A 21,583-nucleotide genomic window follows, 5' to 3' on the forward strand; every position below is an offset into this window, starting at 1 on the left:
TAACTCTTTTAATGTGTGATGGCAGCAAATGTAGACTCTTGGGATCCATGATGCTAATAAAATCAATGAGATTTTAGTCCTCATCCAGCAAGACCTTTTTAGACCTCTTCAACCAACGGAAAATAAATGGAAAGTTGCAAGTGCAGAATGAGCACATTTTGCCTTCTCCTTGGACAGGAGCACAGACTAAAAATTAATCCAGAGCACAGTCCAACATTGACCAACACTCAAGTTCTTGTGGAGGATGGAGAAATGGAGTGAGCACGCTGTGATTCCTCCCCAGGATGCTCTTCCAGCCTCCAAAACCACTTGGATCTGGGACCTCCTTGCTTCAGGTCCAGCCTTTGCATCCCACTCAGTTTATTTTTCTTCTGTGAATGTTTCTGGGCTCTTTTGAACCCACATAAACTTCAATTTCAGTGCCTCAGGTGGTAAATGACAGATGGATGATAGATGTCCATAGCTCTCTCATGGCAAGTTGTAGGTGGCCTTAAGTTGGTAGTAAGTGTTAAGTAAATGGGAATCATGTATTCCTAAATCTGTGACAATAAATCCCATTACTGTTAGGCACTTGGTGAAAGACTTAAGGCACTTGGTGACACTTTTCCCAAGCAAAAAGCCAAAGAAGAAGAGGAAATGGCCTCAAGTTGTGCCAAGGGAGGTTTGGATTGAAAACTAGGAAAAAAAATTTTACTGAAAGGGTTGTCTGGCAGGAACAGGCTGCCCAGGGACATGGTGGGGTCACCATCCCTGTAGGTATCTATAAGAGATGTAGCTGTGGTGCTTAAGACCATAGTTTAGTCATGACCCTGGCAGTGTGCTAAGCTAGAAATTGGAATCAGTGCTATTGAGGTCTTTTCCAACAAAAATTATTCTAAGACTTCAGAGCAACACTGAGGCTGTGAAGAAGGTTTTGCTTTCTGCATGTCTGTCTCTGTCCAGGAGATGTGGAGATGTACAGCTGCACCCCCTATGTCTCCTGTGAGAACCTCCTTTTAGGTGGGACAAATCCAGGAAAATATGTTTCCTACATAGCAGCCAAGTCAGTCATCCACAGATGGGTTCAGTGTGCCCCTGGCTCCCCCTGGGAATCAGGGATTGCCTTCCACACTCTGATATGTTGTCCACCTCCTCTTCCTATGGGAATCTCCCCTAAAAATGGGAAATCCAAAATATGCTGTTGATCAAAGCAGGGAAGCAAGGAAGGCCTCCTCAGTCTCACATGGTCCTCATGTAAGAACCAAAGCCTGATGAATAATCAGGTGAATAGCAAAACTGTCAGCCCTTCACCCCTGGAATCTCTTATCTCAGCAGTGGAGAGTTTTGCTTAGGGAACCCCACCAAGAAAGTAGCACAAAACATTCAAGGTGTTCCTCAAAGGTCAGTGCTTGGACCAGTGCTGTTTAATATCTTTGTCAGTGACATGGGCAGTGGAATCGAGTGCACCCTCAGCAAGTTTGTTGATGGCACCAAACTGTGTGGTGAAGTCACCACAGCAGAGGGAAGGGATCCATCCAGAGGGACCTGGACAGGCTGGAGAAGTGGGTTCATGAGTTCTCATGAAGTTCAGCAAGGCCAAATGCAAAGTTTTGCACCTGGGTGGATGCAATTCCATGAATCACTACAGGTTGGGAAGAGAAAGGATTGAGGGTGGCCCTGAAGAGGACTTGGGGGTGGTGGTGGCCCAGAAGCTCAACATGAGCCATCAATGTGTGCTTGCAGCTCAGAAACCAACCACGTCCTGGGCTGCATCAGCAGAAGCACAGACAGAGGTCAAGGGAGGGGATTCTGCCCCTCTGCTCTGCTGAGACCCCCCCTGGGGTGCTGGGTCCAGTTCTGGAGTCCCCAACAGCAGAAGGACCCAGAGCTCCTGGAAGGTGTCCAGAGGAGAGGCACTCAAATGCTCAGAGGGCTGAGCACCTCCCTGGGAAGCCAGGCTGAGGGATTGGGGTTGTTCATCCTGGAGAAGAGGAGGCTCCCAGGTGAGCTCAGAGCAACCTTCCAATATCTGAAGGGGCTCCAAGAAAGCTGGGGGAGGGCTTTGGACATGGGGGGGTAGGGAGAGGAGAAGGGAAATGGGTTAAAACTTGGAGAGAAAGGGGAGATTGAGGTTGGAGCTGAGGAGGAAATTGTTGAATTTGAGGGTGCTGAGCCCCTGTGCCAGGTTTCCCAGAGAAGCTGTGGCTGCCCCATCCCTGGCAGTGTCTCAGGTCAGGTTGGATGGGGCTTGGAGCAACCTGGGCTGGTGGGAGGTGTCCCTGCCCATGGAAAGGGCTTGGGAATGGATGAGCTTTCAAGTCCCTTCCAACCCAAACCATTCTATAATTCTATGAGTCCTCAGCTCACTGACATCAGTGGTGGGGTATGAAGCAGTAGAAAAACGATTTCCAATTGCTCTCCAGAAATCCCCTGTGGAGTGGGACTTTGCTGCTGTCCTCCATGTGTTCTGGCGAATTCCTTGGTGCACACTCAAAGAGATCTTTTCATCCTCTGCCTCCCAAATTAGGCACATAAGGAAAGGAGAAAATGGGATTTTTAAAGGCAAAAAAGTGCACTGAGGGTGATTCCCTGCATTAGTGGCTCTGCTGACCACTGGGCATCACTTGTGCAAGCTCAAGAACAGGTGAGCCCCTGCTCCAGGTCTGAAGTTGGTCTGATTCTGCATAGCTGCAGCCAAGGATGTTTTGGAACTCTGAAGGAATAATGTATTGGTTGTACAGTTTCATTAAGATGACATAACATCTTGGATAGATTATAATTTTATAATACCTTTGCATGCCACTGCTATTACTACTATGCTGCTTTATGACAATGTTAATATACAGATGTTGCTTTAATCTGTTTTTTAATTTACTTTGTATATCCCCTACGTACATTTCGGCATCAGGTAGTTTATTTTGCAGCAGCTCATTTATTTTAAAAGTTGGAGGGTTGTTTTTTTTTTTATATCACTGCAAGCATGTTAATGACATTTATACATGTGTTCTCTTTAATCTCTTCCCCAGTTGCCTGGTACGGAGCAGAGATATTATGATTTCTCTGATTTTCCTAAGTGTTGAAAACTGTTTTATTAGGGGGTTTATTAGAAGGTTTAATATTTTATTTTGAGGGTTACTAAGTACAGCTCTGCAGTACTGTGTGTTGGTGTAGGATGCCTTCCTCATAATTTCAGCAGTACTTTCATTATGTGATAATGAAAGTCATCTTCTTGGGTCCCTTCTCCCACCTAACAGGTGGGAGGACAAGAGGAAATAGCCTTAAGTTTTGCCAGGGGAGGTCTAGATTGAATAAGAGGGAGAAGTTTTCCACCAAAAAAAATTGTCAGGGCCTGGCCCAGGCTGCCCAGGGCAGGGCTGGAGTCCCCATCATTCCTGGAGGGATTTCCAAGCCCTGGAGATGTGGTGCTGAGGGCCATGGGGCAGGGGTGGCCTTGGCAGTGCTGGGTTAAGAGTTGGAGCTGATGATCTTCAAAGTGTTTTCCAACCAAAATTATTTTGTCATTCTGTAAGTGCTGTTTCTGTAGAGGGCTTTGGTCATGTTTCCCTCTATCTGAGCATTTTATGATCCCTAGGAAGCTCTTGAGAAAAGGTTTTTTAGGTGGCCACACACTTATGTGCAAGGTAAAGAGCAGAGCAGACCTGAACATATATCAAACCTTCAGCAGTCACACCTAGTCAGGACCTCAGAAACCAAAAAATCCCATTCCTTTATCAAGCCAAAGCTAATCCCAAAAGCTGGGATGTTCCCATGCTTGGATATAGGTGCTATAAGGAAGCTGAAGAGCAAATTGGCTTAGCTGTGTTCAGGTTGAGCAGGAATTTCTACCTGAGGTTGTAGCAACAAAGAAAAGACGTCAATTTGGGGAGAGAGGATCTACTGAAGTTGGCACAAAGAGGAGACCTGGATTTCTGGACCTGGCTGAACACCATACTTGTAGGTGAGTGTTTTGGTGCAACAGTGCAGCCAATTTCAGAAGGAGCTTGAGAGGAGCAAGGGAGATACAAAGGATGGGATGAGCTTGCAGGAGGAAGGAGGAGGAGGAGGGAGAAACATGCTCCTGAACAGCTTTCCATGCTGGACTTGTCAAGTGATGTCTAATTAATCTGCTGCCCAGAATGTCATCAAATTATCAAGTGAGGAACTTGTGTTGACTCTGGTGGGACAGCTCCCTTGTGTCCTCCTGTGCTGTGACTGCTCTGTCTACAGCTCTGCGTTGCTGAACTCCCAGTAAACCCCCTCCCAAAGCAAAGTCAAATAATCACCCACCCATCTCAGCAGGTTTTGGGTCCACCACCCACTTGTAATACCCTTCCAGAGCTCTCCTTGGGGGACACCTCCCTGTTTTCCTTAAAAAAACACATCAGGAGAGACCTGACTATTTTTCACAGAACTTGGTGGGAAGGAGCTTGAGAAATGTTGCTGTGGATGGTTTCATGTTGCCAAAATGTACTTTTTTTATTTGATGATGTGGGCTTCAGAAGGCCTGCTGTTCCCAATTGTCCATTGCATATTAAGAATGGTTATAGCCAAGAAGACTTTTCTATTTATTTGCTCCCTTTTCACTGTGACTTTATTATGCATGAGCAGCTTGCCTGTGATCCTTCTTTTGTTTTCCATTTTGCATTCATTAAAAACCAGTCATCTGCATATTTTGTGAACCCTCAGGGGTCTCTTCTCCCCTTGATGCATACGTGCCAGTCCCATCAGCATGGATGGGAATTAGGAGCTCCTACTGAACGAAAAACACAGACACTACTCCCCCTGTTTCTCCCTGTATCACTCAACTAGGATACTAAAAAAAAAAAAAAAAAATATAACAAATCATTACATCTTTCACTTTGTATTTAAAAATAATATACCAAAATAAAAATAATAATATAGAAGGAAAGAAGGAAAACTTGACCATGGACCTCAGGAGATTTTTCTTATAGGCCAGGGCTGGAGACCACATAGAAGGTGTAAAGCATTTTGGCATCACCAAGGTTCCTGGCTGTTTCTTTACCAGTATTTAAAGTGGGCCAGACCTGTTCTCCAGCCCTCAGTGCAAGAGGTTCATACCAGTGCCCTCTTCCCTCTTGAATCTTCAGTCATGAGAGGGAGACCTTTCTCACCCTCTTTTGGGCACTAGAAGTCACCCACAAGGGTTTGACCCCATTTCCGTCACCCTCAAAATACTTGCAGGCTGCACCATGGTCCTCAGCAGCAACCTGATGATGCTGAGGGTGTGGATGAAGGATGCTTGGTTCCTAAAAGCAGCCACTTTTAGGACCTTGTGGGCCACCCCAAGGCTGGTCCTCACCAAGCTACCCAGATGAGGCTTCACAGCTCCTAATGATGCTTCAGCAGTGGCTGGGGAGGGCTGGTCCTGCTGTTACCCCTGAACTACTGGCAGAGGTCTGCCCTCCTCCCTCCTCTCCTCCTGCTGAGTGAGGGTCCAAGCTCTGCATTTTTGCTCCCTGCCAACAAAGAAGTGGAATTTTTAATCAATTTGTTTCGTTTGTTTTCCATTTCAGTTAAAACTACCCGTGCATAGTGGCCTCAGGTAAAAATATCCCCTGTTCTCTCTGCTTCATCTCTGAGGGTTAGAGCAATCATTCTTCTCCACCCAGACAGAAGTTTTGTATAAAACCTCCCCTGCTCCCCTGCCTTTCAAGTTTCCCCCTTTCACAGCCACACGCGGGAAGATGCGCAGAGAGAGAGAGAGAGAGAGAGACAGAGATATGAATTTATTTTCTGCATTGTTAAAGCTTCAACATTGCCCTCAAATCATCCTGACACAAAGGCAATGCAGCTCAGTTCACCAACCAGCACATTTTGCCCTGAGCAAAGACACTTTCCCATGCATGGAATGATCTCCCACTGTTTCCCATAAGAGTGCCGGGCTGGCTGGAGAAATCGAATCAAAAGCTTTCCAAGGCAACAACGTGCCTGAAACAACTTGAAATAAATGAGGGTTTGGGCTGCAGACAGACAACATTCGTTGGAGCTGGGAGGGATTAGGCAATAACCCCATTTTTTTTTTTTTTTGGATGCTGCCATGGCTGAGCATCCTAGGCTGAGCATCCCTTTTGTCTTTCTTAGCAGAGCAGTTTACTACAAGGAGTAGATCTCTCTGCCAAGGTCTGTGTACTTCTCCATGAGTCCTACATCTTGTATACTAGCAGGTGTAGGCTCAATGGGTACCTTGACAAGGTTGGTGTGTTGGTAGATCATAGGATCCCAGTTCCAACCCTATTCCATGGGCAGGGACACCTCCCACCAGCCCAGGTTGCTCCAAGCCCCATCCAGCCTGGACCTGAATGGAGCCAATTGTGTCTGGCTAATGGTGAGTAGAGGGTCAGGAACAGATGGTTTTGGAGGATGAAGCATCCTGGGTGACAGGATTTCCTGCCTGCTGGGGCTAGGCGTGTTGTCCACATGTTCTCTCCAAGTGAAGGTGATAGTTCAAGTGTTGGAACAGATATTTGATCACAGAAACCCAACTCCTGAATGCTTCCCAACCCCTTGTCTCTCTGCTTTATTTCTGCTGCTTTATGTCCTTAGCAGCAAATCCAGAAGTAGAGTACTTACTTAACAGGGACCCAAAGAAACATGGATCATTTTCCAGGGCTGGAGATGTCATTCAGCACTTGTCAGGATTTATCTCATCATTCAGGCTGCTTGGAGACAGCCTATGGTTAATGGAACAACCTCCTAATTCCTGTTTTATTCACTCATTTGGCCCACGGAGGCCTTTATACAGACTGTTTGGTCTACTGAAAAACTGGAAAAAATATTTGCATAATGATGATGAGTTAGGAGGCCATAATCTGTCCTTAGGTCAGTGCCCAGCTCTGGGGCCTGGGATTTTCTGGCCTCTTTTGCATTAAGGTATGGAGAATTGCTGCCTGCCTAATTTGCACATCTCACCAGGGTGGGATCTATATTTAGATCTGATTTATTCTTTACCTGATTTTATTTTTTATCTGATTTATTGCAGCCCATCTGGTTACTCTCAGCTTGTATTTACACCTGGATACTTCTCTTAAGCACCTTCCATTTGGTCCATGCACCTGATTCATTTGGGTTCAGAACTTCTGGTTATATCCCACAAGAATTGCACCTCAGTTCTTAGGGACAACCCCATTTCAGAACGAAGTCGGAAGGAACCTTGGATCCAGCACCACTCTTCCTCCACTAAAAGAAAACAAACGAAACCCAAAAGGGATGGGAAATGACTTTACTGGAGCAGCATCAGCTTCTCCATTTGTGAATCAGTTTGTTAAACGAGGACAGGGCTCCATTTAGCTAAAAGGTGCTACCTAAATTACATGACCGGTCCACAGCCCCTCCACAGGGTTTTTACTCAGCAGCCTGCAGTGGTAAATCATTGATAGTCCTCTAAGAAGGGCAAGGTAGTCCATAACAGGAGTTTGAAATGGGGTAAAAAAGGAGATGGGCAGAAGAACAGACTTTCCATTCCCAAAATAAAGCCCTGAAGATAGGGAGAGGGAAGATGGAGGCGTTCTCTTCGTTAAATATTTACCATCCAAGTATTACTTCACAGAAGGTTCTTTAGGACTTGATCTAAGCAGGATGGAGTAAGTGAAACATTTGGATGGTTCAATAGGACCATTAAGAGTGGCTTCTTAAATGGGAATGACTATACAGACTCCTGGATGCCATCAGGGCAAGGGGATGAGGTCCTGTTGGCCCGGTAGGAACTCGAGGGTGCAGAGAAAAGGATAAATAAGGATGAGCATAATACTGCCCCCAGAATCATGTTTCTTAATCATAGAAATGACCTGGTTCAGAATGGGTGTAACCCACCTGAGGTCCAGTTATCATCACTGCAAACACCTCAGGTCCAGCATTACCCCAGTGACATTTGAACCTTCTCTCCAGCACTCAATTCTTCACTCATGGATATAATAAATTTACAAAGGAGTTTCTACAAGGCCATGTAGTGATAGAAAAAGGGGTAAATGTATTCAGACTGGAAGAAGGGAGACTGAGATGAGATATTTGGAAGTTCTTTGTTGTGAGGGTGCTGAGCCCCTGTGCCAGGTTTCCCAGAGAAGCTGTGGCTGCCCCATCCCTGGCAGTGTCTCAGGTCAGGTTGGATGGGGCTTGGAGCAACCTGGGCTGGTGGGAGGTGTCCCTGCCCATGGAAAGGGGGTGGGAATGGATGAGCTTTGAGGTCCCTTCCAACCCAAACCAGCCTGGGATTCTATGCAGGTAACTCAGAGCCATCCATGTATGTGAAGCCACCAGGAACAGACAGAAGATTGTCTTACTTATCCTTATGAGGACACTGCAGAAAGTGCCACTCTGTAGTTGCAAAACCAACATAAAGACATAATTTTTTAATTTTGTGAAATTAAAATTAAAAAAAAGGAGGGGGGTGGGAAATGTTTATTTTAGGTTTCGCTTTAGAACAAATGAGGTTTTCTTCTCTCCCCAGATGTTTTTAAGGAATTTTTTACTGAATTAACTGCAAGCTAAATTACTCCCATTATCTACTTAGGAGCAAGCAACTGTATCACTCAAGAAGTTGTTCAGTAGTAAGATAAAAGCTCTTATAAGTACAGCTTGGCATTGGGCTGCTTTCAAAGCTGTTTCTGCATCTCCTTCTGGCTGGAGGTTCTCTGGCAGCTTTATGGGTATAGGGGAAGAGTGTCTGTGGGGTGATTAGTGTCAATACTTCTTTGGGAGGTACTAAGATGTCTTACATAGTTACTTTTCTCCTAAATTACAGGACCTCTGGAAATTTGTCCAGAATTTTTTTTTTTTTCCTTTTTTTCTTTTTTTTTTTTTTTTTTTTTGAAGTGAGATTATCTTGTTGCAGGACACTTACTGTTTAAAATGTCAGGTGGGAGATGCCCCTACCCATGACAGGGGGTTAGAACTAAGAGAGATCTTTAAGATCCTTTCCAACCCTTTCCAGCCCAGTCTGGTATTCTTTGTTAATCTCATCTACTACCAATCTTGCAGAGAAAGGAGCTGAGGGTTGGTGCTGTGCTGTGTGTCCCCAGAGAAGGTCTTGAGAAGACCCCCAAAAGAAGGGTTGGTCACCTGTGGGTGCCAAGTGAGAGCCTTGCCCTTTGGGGAGATGATGTAGGAGACAGTTACTTGGGTTTAGACAATAAGCCCCACTCTGGAGAGTCACCCTGGCCTTGGAGAAGGAATTATCCAAGGAATTTATCCATTTTCACTTTTTTGCAGGGCAATACCTAACAGTGGGACAGGGCACAAATGCCACCTGATCTTCAGATGTCAGCACTGGAACAGGCTGCCCAGGGCAGTGAATGGAATCATCATTCCTGGAGGCTTCCAAAAAATGTATAGAGGTGGTACTTCGGGATGAGGTTTGGTGGGCATGGTGGTGTTGAGTTGACTGTTGGAACTGGTGATTTTAGAGGGTTTTCCAACCTTATTGATTCTGTGATTTTATCTCATGGCACTTCTTAAGTTATTTCCCAGGTGGGTCCATACCATCAGCAGAAGACCAATGTTTTAAAGCCTTGGAGGAGAAGATGCTGCCCTGGAGCTAAGCTACAGAATGGGGATGTTTGGAGTTTGTTCAGAAGAAAAATGAGAACCTACTGGACTTCCAAGTTCTGGTTTCTTCCTAGTGTATGGCAGAACTCTCATGGCAATCAAAAATGTTTTTTGGGATTCTGTTCTGACACCTTTTTTTTTTCCTTCTGCCTCTTTGAAGACAAAACCAAAGCTCTCGTGGCATGGGAAATTCTTGATTTTTTTTGCCAAGAAAGAAAATATAACAAAGGATGGCATACAAAGCATCCAAAACAGGATTAAAATGACTGAAGAAATTACTAAGAGTACCAGGAAGGAAAGACAGAAAAGCACAAGCAAGCTGGGCAAAACAAAAAGGTCCACTAGAGGTAGGGAGGGACAGATCCAAACAGCCTTTTGTGCACCACATCCCAGCACCACAGGAAGTTATGGGAACCCCCAGGTCAGTGAGCTTGAGTCCACCTTTCCTCTTTAAGACATCCACATTTATTAAGGCTAATTCAAAATATGTGATGCTTCCTCTGAACCCTCCAAATATCTAATTTTTGTGAAATGTGAGCTAAACACAGTTGCTCTGTGCAAATTACCTCCCTTCCATGAGCTCATCCATTTCCCCTGGAGCTCAGGCAGAGTTTGAGCATCCAGTGTGATTTCAGGAAGCCAGGCGTGACAAATAAGGACAAGTTGGATTTTTTTTTTTCCTTTTTTTCTCCCCTCTTTTTTTTTTTTTTTCTCTTTTTCCTTTTTTTTTTTTTTTTTTTTCCCCTTTCTTTTTCTAAATTATAAAGTGCCAAACACATCAGCAGCTAATTCTGATTCACAAATACCCTGGAGGAACTTGTAACCTAGGAACGCTTGGTAAGGAGGAAGAAGAGAGCAAAATTTGTCATGCCTGAGGAAGCACTCAGCTCCTTAGCACTTCCAAAATTGACATCATGCTGGGCAGGTATGTGATACAGCACAAGTTCAGGGAATCCAGCCTTGAATTGCTGGGGAATTGCTGCACTGCTCCCCACCACTTTGACTTAAGTCACTTCAGACATCTGACAGACATCCAAAAATTAAAAAAATGTCATCAAGAGTTTTTTTAAGATGTCACAGTGAATTTTAAAAACCATCCCCTCATCTTCTGTGAAATATTGCTCATGTTCTTCTCCTATGTGAAAAATCTCTCAAGCTGTGTAAGTTCCATGTTGTTAGAAACAAAATTTGATGAATTTTTTCCATTTTTATTTGTGATTTCTTGGGTTGCAATTACCCTGGATCTTGGGCTGTGGGACTTCTGAAACATGTTTTCCAAAACTTGCATGTCCTAATGTTTCCCTTCTCTAATAATGTGTTGCAGCTCATCTTGTGCCTTTCTTCCAGCAGAATAAAATCATAATTAGATGATGTTTTTTTATTATTATTTTTTTATTTGGCTACTTTCTTTAGTTCTATTTCCCCCAGAAAATTTACAAGAACTTACTTGTATATGGTATATAACTGACATATTTGTGATTGTTAGCATTTTATCATATTTGGTTGAAACTGTTTAACAGCTTCTGAAGTTGTCAGCCTTATTTCCTTGATCTACATTGTTAAAAATATTGGATGGATTGGTTTGGGTTGGAAGGGACCTTAAAGCTCATCCATTCCCACCCCCTTTCCATGGGCAGGGACACCTCCCACCAGCCCAGGTTGCTCCAAGCCCCATCCAACCTGACCTGAGACACTGCCAGGGATGGGGCAGCCACAGCTTCTCTGGGAAACCTGGCACAGGGGCTCAGCACCCTCAAATTCAACAATTTCTTCCTAAGATCTGAACTCAATCTCCCCTCTTTCAATTTGAAACCATTTTCACCTCATCCCATCCCTCCCTGCCCTTGTCCCCAGTCCCTCCCCAGCTTTCCTGGAGCCCCTTCAGGCACTGGAAGGTGCTCTAAGGTCTCCCTGCAGCCTTCTCTTCTCCAGACTGAACAACCCCAACTCTCTCAGCCTGGCTCCAGAGCTGCTCCAGCCCTCCCAGCATCTCCAGGGCCTCCTCTGGACTCACTCCAACAGCTCCATCTCCTTCTGGGCTTGGGGACCCCAGAACTGGACCCAGCACCCCAGGGGGGTCTCCCCAGAGTGGAGCAGAGGGGGACAATCCCCTCCCTGACCCTGCTGGGGATGCAGCCCAGGACAGGGCTGGTTTCTGGGCTATCAGCTCTCATTGTCACTTTGTGCTGAGCTTCTCACCAACCAACACCCCAAGACCTTTTCTTCAAGAGTATTCTCAAACCATTCTCTACCCTGCCTATATGTGTGCTTGGGGTTGCTCTGACCCATGGACAGGAATTTATATTTGTTCTTGATGAACTTTATGAGTTTTTCACCTCTCAAGCCTGTCATGGTCCCTCTGGATAGCATCCCCTCCCTGCACTGTGTTGACCCCACCACACAACTTGTGTTATCAGCAGATTTGCTGAGGGTGCACTTGATTCCCCTGCCCATGTCACTGACAGATATGTTCAACAGCAGCAGTCCTAATCTGGCCTTTGATTTCAGTTTTATCTACTGGAGACATGACAGAAGAGGATGAGGACAAGAGGATGAATGTGTTGGAGTGTCACACATCCCCTACAGTCCCAAAACTGTGTCATGCACAGAGATGGAAATCAGCACCCATGTCCCTTGCTTGCTATCTACACCACACACCCTTTCCTCCCCTGCAGCACCTACTTGCAATGTGATTTGGATGGAGAAGGATGGATTGAATTAGATCCTGCGTCCAGATGAAGATCTTCCAGAGCTGGTGATTATTCTCATTGACACAGAAGGTTTGTTCAGCTTGGATTATTTGCCAACCTTAATCAAACAGCACGGAGATGACTTCAAGAGACCTCTCACTTGCTCTGCTGCAGCCTGGGGAGGGAGGAGTCATATTAGGAAATTGCTCAGGTAATGTTAAAGAGGATGGATTTGTGATGATGGTGTTTTGACCCACCTGGTGGTCTGCCCTTGGAGCTCTACTTAACAGGTCTTCCCCGTGGCTTTCCAAGCAGTTAATTTTGTGGCCAAGTCCCTGAACTCTCTTCCCCTTCCTGTGTGAAGCTGTTTGCTTCTCTGCCATCCAGTCATCTGGCAAACGCTTGTTCAAGGACACTGTGGAAGATTTGTGCTAATAATGAAAAGCTTGAAGGGGGCAAGAGATGTTTCCCAGGAAAAAATAATGTCCGTCAACTCTATCATGTCTCTGTCCCGCTGAGAAGAGGGAGATGATAGCAGGGAGGTTACCTAACGGGCTGGCTTTAAGGAAGGGGTTGTGGCCATGTGAATGAATGCTTTGTATTTGTCTAAGGAAATTTCTCAGCTACCTTATAAGCTTTTAGAATGTTTCCTTCAGTTCTTACAGACTGTGATTTACAAAGATTTTTCCAGTCTCCTCGTGTCACGGGCTGATAACCAGGAAAAGAGAGCGGGATTCTTTGCTTCATATCGGGATATTTTAGGCAGCCAATGGGGGATATATTTCTAGGTTTGGGGAGATGATGCTGCTCTTTGCATGGGTGTGTTTTGTCTCTCTTTGCACCACGACCACCACAAAGGGGCTGGGAGGGCTCTGTGTTGCATAAGAGTGGCCCTCCACACTTTAATGTGGGTCTGCGCCGCGAGCTTAATGCGTCCTCCCAGGGACCATTTGCATAAAGGATAAATAAGAGAATCACAATGTGAAGTTTATTCATTTTTAAATCCTGCAGCGTTTGTGATTGAAGGCCCAAGCTCAGATGTTTTCCTGATGTGTACCATTAAGAGTCAGGGCTTTGCCTAATGTCTCTTCTGTTACTGCAGGGGGATGTAATGTGCAGTATTTCTCCACGCTGGAGTATCATTTCCAGCATATACCACTCGGCTAGGGAGGGTGGAACTGCAGGCTGCATTATCTTGTAGCAGGCCCACTCTCCTTAATTTGCTGTAACCGAGCCAGCACATGAAATACAAAACATATTGATGTTCTCAGAGAACCCTTGAGGGTCTTTACCCTTCCTTGTCAAAGGAACTGTGTGATCCAGGAGGAAAGAGAAAAGGCATTTTGCCACGGTGAAAATAGCTGCTGGCATGCCATGGCTGACATAACACTGCGCTTCCATTTACTTCACTTAGAGGAGAATTGGCATAACAAAAGCCATTTCAGCTTCTAACTCCAGGTCAGAGTCAGTGGAGAGAGGTGTTCTGAGTCCCAGCTCAGGTGATGCTGGTAGCAAAGCCATTATAGCACTCCCTAAAAGATTTGGTGAAGACATCGAGTGATTTAGATTGGAAAAGAGCCTTAGGATCACCCAGTCCAACTATCAGCTGTCCCTCTCATCAGTAAACATCATCCACTCTGTTGATCACAGAATCCCAGACTTGTTTGGGTTGGAAGGGACCTCAAAGCTCATCCATTCCCAACCCCTTTCCATGGGCAGGGACACCTCCCACCAGCCCAGGTTGCTCCAAGCCCCATCCAACCTGACCTGAGACACTGCCAGGGATGGGGCAGCCACAACCTCCCTAAGCAACCTCTTCTAGGGTCTCACCAGTCTCAAATTAAAGATTTTCTTCCCTACATGTTATCTAAGTCTCCACTTTTTCAGTTTGAATCCTTCCCCCCTTGTCCTGTCACTCCATGGTCTTTCAAAAAATCCCTCCCCAGCTTTTCTGTAGCCTCTTCAGGTTTGCTCTCATAGTTGGGATCTGGTGGTGAAAGGGTCTGATCCTGACTGGAGCAAGCCACAACAAAACCTGTAAGGACCATAATTTGTAATAATATCACTTTCAAGGGAAGCAAAGCCCAAAGCAGAGCCAAGGCAGTGTTCCTAAGCTTAACACATTGGGTTTCTTTTTTTTTTTTTGCTTTTCCTACCAAAAGCTTATTCCTGGCTCATTAAGTTACAAGATATTTGCCATGGGTGATGTTTATTTCAGACTGTTTTATGCAGCTCTAACCACAGTCCTTTGGATCTGGTGCAATCATTTGTTAGTGATTAGTAATAGAGAGCTTTTTGCACAGATAGAGTCCCAGCTCTCTCTGCAGCCTCTTGCACGGCACACGTCAGCATTTCCCTTTCACACTCTTTCAGCGTGGAGGGAGAGATTTTATACCAGTGAGAAAATATCTTGAAAAAAACATCTCATGGTGTGCAGCAGAAATGTCTTAGGTGAGAAAGTGCTCAGGTGAAACTGCTGTGGTTTACAATCAGTAGTAAGGAGCAATGTAGCAACTAAGAGGAGCAGCTGAGGGAGCTGGGGGTGTTGATCCTGGAGCAAAGGAGGCTGAGGGGAGAGCTTCTGGCTCTCTGCAACCCCCTGAGAGGAGGTTGGAGCCAGGGGAGGTCGGGCTCTGCTCCCAAGGAAGAAGGGATGGGAGAAGAGGAATTGAGCTGGAGGTTTAGGTTGGAGCTTGGGAAGAATTTCTCCCTGGCAAGGGTTGTCAGGGCCTGGCCCAGGCTGCCCAGGGCAGGGCTGGAGTCCCCATCATTCCTGGAGGGATTTCCAAGCCCTGGAGATGTGGTGCTGAGGGCCATGGGGCAGTGGTGGCTTTGGCAGGGCTGGGTTAAGGGTTGGAGTGGGTGATCTTGAAGGTCTTTTCCAATCAAAAAGATTCTATGTTTTTTTAATTCAACTATTTGAAATAATTTTTCTGTTGATCCAGCATGACCGATTCCTTTGTATGGATGAGGGACACCAGAGGGACCAATCACTGCTTGGTGAAAATGGCAGAATCCTCTTGAAGAAAACAATGCCATGAGGGAAACCAGAAGAAGGTAGCAGGAAAAAAATTGCATACAGAAATAACACTCTTTGTGAATTTAGGCATTGGTGTTTATTCTGCTTTCCAAAAGAAATCTTCCCTCCCTAGTTGCTTCACTTCTGATTCCTCCCAGTCACTCACCTCCAGACCTTGCATCATCCCTTATCAGTCCCTGGCTTCACTGGGGCATCCTAAAAACCTCTCCACAAGTAACCCCAGTTTGCTCCATGATGGACAAGAACAGTACATCTGTGGGGACACCTACACCACAACCCCAGTGACACCTTAGCTGGTGTTACTGAGGCTCCTGGAGAGGCTTTTCCATGCTAAGTAGAGCAGCCACATGCCACCTCCAGTTGCCAGCAGTTCTTTACCTTGTTATGATACTTGAGTATTGATTAATGAGGATCCTGAAGATTTATTTTTGTGAATTTCTTGTGGTGTGGCACAACATAACTTTCACTAAGGCCTGCAAAAAAAAATTTTTTTTCTTTAAATTCCATTGGGTTTTTTTTAGGTTTCCCTGTGAACGTTGTCAGGCAGGATCACCTCCAGGCTGTGTGTTTGTAGAGCATCATGGAGGGCTTGAGTCCAGGTCTTCCAAACAATGCTGTGAGTGAATTACAAAAAATAGTTTAAGGTCAGCATTGTTTTCCCTCCCTGGGAGAGTAAATGCAATAGAAACTTATTACATGAACTGGCTTGGTCAGGGGAGATTTTTCATTACTCATAGTAAAATTCATCTGTGGGTATTTCAGAAGTTTTCTTGCAAGATGGGAAGTAGCAGCACTTTATTTGCTCAGGCAATGAGATGCCTTATACAATAAAGATATTGGTTTCAAATCTCTGGTGGCACTAGAACACAGGGATGACAACTTTTCTTCTCCGTGCTCTCACCGATGCAGCCCAGTTCCTCTCCTGGGTGCCAGGAGAACCTCAGGAACACCTCAGGAGTGAGTAGGACAGTGATGATGGGACATCACAGGCAAAGGACACTCTGTACACCCTTTGCTTTCCTTTGCAAACCTCCTGCCACATTGAACCCCAACCCCACAGCCCCCTCCCAAACCCCCCAGCCCTGAAGTCTGCTCCAGCGAGTGGGGCTGGGGAAAAAAATCCCCCCAAAAAAGACCAATGGAGACCTCCAACATGGGCTTAAAAATGAAGTGGACAATTCATCCATATCTTCCCTTCAAAATATACCCCAAACTCAGCCTCTATCCCTGCTTTCTCCCCCAGCAGAGCCCTAACACTCACCATTTAGTCCTGTCCAGGGCAGCGTGTGTGTGTGTCTGCGTGCGTGTATTTTTTTTTTTTTTTTCTTTTTTTTTTTTTTCCCAGAGTGACTTGTTTGTGCTGTCATCAGCCATTGTTTTGGTAAATGGTGAGTTAAACAGATATATCCAAGCGTAAAATCTAAAAAATGTTCCCCGTGGGCGCCTGGGGGGTGTTGTTTGAAATCAACTACATATCAATTGAGCGGCGGCGAGCGGATCCGATGATAAATTCCAGTCCACAGACGCCTTATAAATTACATTTTTTTGTTCACAATCTAGCCTCATCTCAGCTCCCCAGAGGCCCTTCGACTGAGAACTATGATTGTGTTGGAGAAACGTTTGCTCAGCTTGAGTGATGCCATTAGTGCTACATGTGCCAGGACGCTCTCCCCGGCACCCCCCACTTCCATCCCTCCATCCTCCCCCCCTTTCCCTTCTCCCCCCCCACCCCCCTTTCCTTTCCTTCCTTTCAACCAAATGCAATATGTGCCTGGTAATTTTTCTGTTCATTATCTCATTGTTTTCTGTAAGTACAAGGTTAGATTGAATTACTGCAGGCTCTATTGTCTATTTGTAATTCTCCTTCCATGCCGCGCTACTAATGAATGGGCAATTTAGTCAAATCTTTGTAACTGCTTCTTCTGTGCGTCAGCCACTTAATTACTCTGAGCTTTTCTCACTGCTGCTTTATTGCATGGAAACCCAGGCTCTTCCAGGTCTTTGCTAGGGGATCTCCAAGTCTGGAAGCAAAAAGAAAATAAAGGAATAAAAGCTTCATAAACAGTCCGAATCGTCTTGACTCCTCGGCGTAGCAGGGAGGCCTTTCCTCTCCGTTGGGTTTATTTGCTCTGGAGTTGGTGGTTTTGTTATTGGAGTGAGCACAGAGGGAACTGTCACCCTGTAAATTAGGCAAAGTACATCTAAGGTGAAGGCAGTCCAGGCCCTACAGCAGGAGAGGAGCTGGGGGAAAAAAAGAGAAAAAAACGGACAAAAAAAAGCAGCAAGTTAAATAAATGCCCATGATCTTATGGGGAATCATCCCCTCACCATGCAACCCTACGAAAACTCAGATCTCAACCTATTTTAGGATGGCTGAAATCTAGATTTTATTAAACACTCCTCATTTTATTACAAGGAGTAGGACTTGTGGGGTTGTGGTTGTTTGCAAAAAGGATCTGTTTGCTTTTGTGTTTAATATCCCATCTTTCAATCTGCAAGCGAGGGCAGGGCAAGGGAATAAATAAATTTTAAAATCCACTTAATAAAATTAAAGGCAATCTTTTGTAACTAGCAGTCAGAGAGATGTGTGTAGAAAGCTTTTAAACAGCCCCTTTAAGGGCCGGACCTGATGATCTCAGAGGTCTTTTCCAACCCAGATGATTCTGTGATTCTGAGTGAAAAATACTTTTTCTTTTACTTAACAAAAAGATAGGAAGAATGCAAATAAAGGAGTTAAAAAGCAAGTGTGGTAAATCATAAACAACACCCTGGCAGATTATCCCCATCTGTGATCTGACGCACCTATTTAAATTCCTAAAGTGCCTCTGTTCCCTTCTTCAGTGGCTGAACAGAGGATTGGGCCCAAATTATGGGTAAGTGGACTCCATGTGTATTTGAACTTTGTTTTATTTGGGTGTTCAAACTGTGCACCAATATCAATCGCATTTTTAGTGATAAACACCCTTTATGGCATTAGTGTGTTTTATGTTTTTCCCTTTTTGAACAGGATTTATTCTCCTCAGGGAGGAAATGCTCCACCAGTCTTTCTCTGAACCTCTTCCGATTTATACCTGTATGTTGCCAAACTTTTGGTTGTACTTTTAAATGAAAGAGATTTAAATTAAAATTATATTTTACAGGATTTCCAGGAAATGGGTTCCTCCTTCAGGACTGGTGCAAATTGATGGGGAAGACCTTGTGAGCTTCTTAAAAGTACAAAAAAAGGCTGAAAATAAATTACTGTAATTATTGACAATTATAAAATTATTTCAAAAGACTTTTCAAGGAATTTTCCTATAGGGGAGTTTTCCAGACTCTTGAAAATGATTGCTGAAGACAGCTGGAAGCTGCAGCATGAAGAAGCTTCATATTTTTGTAAGGGTTTAACCAACACTGATGTTCATCTTTGACCTTAGACTTCAGCACCTTCAGTGGTTGAGGAGAAGGTGGAGAGTGGCTACATCTCCATACCACGTGGCACTGGGAAAATGTGGGGTGAAATGTGTGTAATTTGAGTTGTTCATCCCACCAGCTGCTCTCTCATGCCTTGGCTGGGATTTGGTTTAGCAGCCTTCATGTTGTGACTTCACTTGAGGTTCATGATAGACTCATGGAGCTTTAGTTCCCCCCTTGGACTTGGTGATCTTCAAGGTCTTTTCCAGCCAAAGCAATTATTCCATTATCACATGATCTGCTTTAAAAATCTTAAAGTTCTTAGATTTCAGTAGAAATCAGAATGACCCCATCTTTAACATGATTACAAACAGGATTCACTGAACAGAACCCACAAATTTCAGCCAGGACACAAACATGAGCCTCTGAGCCAATCTTGAAAGCAAATCCTTATTTCAGTAAACCCCAGTTTTAATCACAGGGGTGTTACCAGGTCAGGCTGATCACAACTTTAATGTGTTTTTTTTTTTAAAACTCTTCAGGCCCAGGGAAGTATTCTGAGCTCCATGTGACCCAAACACCACCCCAACATGCTGCTTCTCCTGTCCTGTCCCCATGCACATTTGTGTTCCCTTGGCAATCCTTGCCATGCTTCTTCTCCTTGTGCTCAAGGGTGGTCTTGGAAATGCTGCAAGAAGCCAGATCCTTCCCCGAGGATTTAAGTTAAATCCTGGATGCCAACAAGAAGGAAAGTTTTGCGTGGCCATGGTATCACATGGCCATGCCAGAAGGGGTTGCCAGGTTGATCCAGGTTGGTCTCCCTGAATCAATATCTGTGATGGGTTCTGCTGCAGTGCTTGGTGTGGAGGAATAAAGGGATTTCTGCCCAGATCTGGATCAAATGTGTCTCGGGTTTCTAACCACCCCTCCTCATGCCACCCACGGAACCAAAAATGCCACATGCCTTTGGATGTGTCATTGAAGAGCAGCTTATTTCTATTTGTCTTTACAAAACAGCTGGAGACAGGGAGAGAGGCAGCCTGAGAGCAAGCTGGTGCCTCATAGACCCAGATAGGCTCTTTGCCTGCTTTGTTATAATACTTCATTGGAAGTGACACATTGATAGCCACAGTTTTTCTAGGAAGTGACCTTCACGCTGCCCATGGATTCCCAGTGGCCATCAACTCCTTGCAATTGGAATGACAGGCCAGGCTAAAGGTCAGTCCTTAAATAAAGCTTCTGGATTACTAAACACCTGAAGTTCAAATGAAAATGGAAATCTGCAGCTCATTTTATGTGACATGTTACTGCTAATGACACTTCGGGATCTGAAACGGCTCCTGCTCTTTAACTCATGGGTGTGTGTTTCACTCAATCACCCTTTGAACCCCCTCTGATGTTCAACCTTTCCAGGAAGGGAAAGCAGCCTCCTTGGGATCTACGGCTTCTGAAGAAAAAGCTTTTGGAGGAAAAGCCATCAGAACCAATTAAAACATTTGCCTTTCAAGTGCTGGCCAGAAACAATCATTCCTTTAATTAAGATTCACAGTAAAAGGAATTTTATTTACATGAGCTGGGGTTTTAAAAAGGCCTCGATAGCACAGCCATGGTGGGGATGTTGGGTGTGGGTTTTTTTGGCTGTGCTGGCACTGCTGGACCCCTTGTCCATGGGGAGGGGCACAGGGATGTCTCCAGAGGGAAGAGGGGAGGGTTGCTGTATCCACACATCTGATGGAGATGCTGCTCCAGTTAGTCATCCTGACACTGAGCCTCCATCCCACAGAGAGCTCTGCTGAGCTTCAGTGAGACCCAGGTCACCAACTGCAGGGCACCCCAGGGCTCCCAGCACCTTCTCCTCCCCCCTGCAGGATCCTCCATCCCCCTGAAGGTGATGGGTGCAAATGTCAGAGAGATGCCTGAAGGATGGGAAATCCATCCAGAGGGACCTAGAGAAGCTGGAGCAGTGGGTCTGCATGAAGATCAGGAGGCTCAAGAAGGCCAAGTGCAAGGTCCTGCACCAGGGTGTCAGGGTTTAACAATGCCTGGCAATTAAACCAAATAACAGATGCTCTGTATTAAGCCTCCTACCCTCCCTGATAAAGAAAGGAGAGAGAATAAGGGAGAGAGACTGATGGGTTGGAAAATAAACTACACAGCTTTAATGAAACTGTAATGATAAAAAGAGAAAAAAATACTAAATATATATACAAATACACAGGAAAATTGATCCCACGTTCCTCCCCCCTTCCCCCAATAACTCTCACATCACCACTGAGGCTGCAGGGCAGCCCTGGGAAAGTCCAGGCTGGAATCCTGGGGTCAGCAGCAGTTGGGAGCTGGAGGCAGGAACACACAGACCCAGGCTGGCATGGATCAGGAGCACAGGCAGAGGAAGGGATGGAATCCTCCCAGGATGCTGAAGCAAACAGGGACAGGAAAAGAAGGGGAAGCAGGAAGGGGTTTGACCCTTGTGATCCTTCAAATTTATCCTGAGTATGGGGTGTATGGGATGGAATACTCTGTTTGGTCAATTCTGGTCATTTCTCTTGTCTGTTCCTCCCCAAAGGAGGGTTTCAGGTGTGACCTCTTGACTCCTTTTCTCCTTCTGGAGGGAAAAATGTTCCTCAGAGCTGAGCAGTGCCCTTGGTTCTGCACACCAGTCTCCAGCAGTAACTATAACCATGGAGTGGGCTCAGTCCCAGCAGCAGCCACTGACTGAGAAACTTCATTTCAGCAAGTGGAGCTCCTTGTAAGAGACTGATCTGAAAGAAAAATTACAAGACATAAAATCACCTTTATCCTGGCCCAAACCAGGATGCTGGGTCAAGCAACCCTCTGGTATCAATACAGGATGGGTGATGAGGGGATGGAGAGCAGCCCTGAGGAGAAGGACTTAGGGGTCTTGGTGGATGAAAAGCTG

Source organism: Heliangelus exortis, chromosome Z (genome assembly GCF_036169615.1).
Source record: "Heliangelus exortis chromosome Z, bHelExo1.hap1, whole genome shotgun sequence".
Lineage (NCBI taxonomy): Eukaryota > Metazoa > Chordata > Aves > Apodiformes > Trochilidae > Heliangelus > Heliangelus exortis.